Source organism: Lissotriton vulgaris, unplaced genomic scaffold, assembly GCF_964263255.1.
Source record: "Lissotriton vulgaris unplaced genomic scaffold, aLisVul1.2 SCAFFOLD_301, whole genome shotgun sequence".
NCBI lineage: Eukaryota > Metazoa > Chordata > Amphibia > Caudata > Salamandridae > Lissotriton > Lissotriton vulgaris.
In genome coordinates, this window is record NW_028244321.1 from 169,946 (window position 1) to 172,180 (window position 2,235).

General features: G+C 46.2%; 1 non-coding gene across 1 annotated transcript; it reads left to right on the forward strand.

The window, feature by feature from the left end:
• The first annotated feature begins 1,659 nt into the window (after nucleotides 1–1,659).
• Nucleotides 1,660–1,731, forward strand: TRNAH-GUG (transfer RNA histidin (anticodon GUG)). Its single transcript has one exon. It is a non-coding gene; the product is annotated as a tRNA-His (tRNA).
• Nucleotides 1,732–2,235: the final 504 nt, after the last annotated feature.

Sequence of the window (2,235 nt, forward strand, 5' to 3'; positions counted from 1 at the left end):
GCTAGGGGCTACTCCCGGCAATGCTGGTCCGACGATTCACTTCGGTCCTCCCTCCCCGTTCTTTGCCGCCATCTGCTTCTTCAAATCGGCTACCTCTTTTATGAGCATGCGGAGCATCTGATCGGTACCGACCCGCTTTCCGACCTTCTTGCCCGGCATTTTCACACGAAGATATCTGTAAAACAAAGACAAAAATTACAACGCTCAAAATTGGCTCTTCGTTCCGTCTCGAGCTCACGTGCAGCGGGGAGGTGCAGCTTCAGAGCACAGGAACAAGAGGATGCTTCTCTGGCTTGTTGCTCCTTTTATCCTTCTTCGGGCGGGCGTAAACCCGCCTCCGCCCGCCTCCGGGGGCGTGGTTGGCGGCTTCAGTGTCTAGGACAACCCACTCTAGGGCGGGAACAAAGCGCGCCCCGGCTACGCCGCTTCTGGCATACCAGCCGAGACTCGCCTCCCGCCCAAGATGGCTTCCCGGGGGGATCGGGGTACTCCACCATACGTTCGGGGGGACCGAGTGGTCGCCCCTTTCCATTAGCGCTGGTGCAAACGCTTCAAATTATTATACCCTGGCTCTCTCGGTCATACCTGTGCATGCACTTGAAACTTACTTTACCAATAAAAGAAGCAAATAGAGAAATAAAATAAAAGTGCTAGCTGGATTGGGCAAAGACACTTCATAAAACTGCATTTTCTTTTCTATTCTCCCCCGTGTTACAAGCTTAACTGCTCCCTGTGTAATTTCTCTTAACCTGCTGTTCCTGGAAGAGAATTTCATCTACAAGCTCTTTCTGTGTGTTTCCTAGTCTTTTCTTTCCCTTTTCTTAGATTTGTAACTGTTCCTTTACGTGCTCTATTTAGGCGCCATTAATCTCATTTGAGCTCCATGTACCTGCTGCTGTTTTCTCCACACCTTATACTGCCTTTTCCCTCTTTCTCTCTTTCTCTGCGGTTGGTGGCTACTTTCCAAAGCGTCTGATGCCCCAATGTTCCTTCGTCTTGTTGTCAGACGTGAATTTGAAAAGCAACAAAATTAACAAGCCTTTACCACTCACACATGGCAGAAGTTTATACTTTAATTCAATGAGCTAAGAAAAGTGTGTTGTGGGGCCCCTACGAGCCATGGTGCTTGCTTCATCATAATTAGGCATGCAGTCATTAGCCACAGCTCTGATTATGGGTCACTGAGGTCAGTTTCAATAATTCCTTAAAAACCTAACCATGCAGTCCCCCCTAACTGTGTAGTTACCTTGCTTTACTGCTGTTTGTGTGATTAGCTGGGAGGAGCTCACGGCAGCATCCTCCCAATGAAAGTGTAGATGGACCGTTCCTTAACTCTTTCTTGCTTCAAATACAGATGGCTTGAGGAGGTACAGGGGAGTTGCAGGTCTAATAAACAGAATAGAATGTATGCGCCAGGTGTGTTTCTCTGCATTGGTGTCACATCACAGGCCCACCAGTGTATGTGTGATCTTTAACTCCTGCCAGTTCACAAGCAGGCGGCCAGGAAACGGTTTCAGCCTATCAACCACTGAGGAGATATAGCCTTTGTATAAGGAATGAGGAAGCAATGAACACATTCAGCCTATCACAGGAGTAGCCCTGAGTGTTCTGAATTATAATTTCTTCATGTCACTGTACGTTATTGAGACCAAGTAGCTCGCCGTGATCGTATAGTGGTTAGTACTCTGCGTTGTGGCCGCAGCAACCTCGGTTCGAATCCGAGTCACGGCATTGCGGTTGGCAATGTCACAGCAGTTGGGTTTTTCCTTTACAGAATTCCCAAATGTACCAGTTGTTTTTGTAAAATGTCTATTAAAAACAGATCCTTTTCAATATTTAAACGATCTAACGACAAATTATTTAAACACACATGATTATAAGATGTAGGTATACTGTACATACTGACATAAATTATCGTTCTTGAACATATTTGCGGTAAGGGGAGCGGAGCTCTCCCCCAGGCCAATCAGAATGCAGATGAATGCAGTTGCAGTTGAGTGACCTGTGTTGTGGCTGTCTACAGGGAATGCACATATGTAGCTGTCTCGCAGCCCAATCCAGACGTCAATTGAAGACAGGTTTTCATGCAAATAGAGCAGTAAGTGCAGAGAAATGCTCACTCTCTAAAAATGGCATTTATACAATAGTAAGATTAAATCCAACCTCACCGGTAGATAGGATTGATCAATAAATAAATAAAGCTTCTCCTCTCTGATATGGAATTACCCCCCAAAA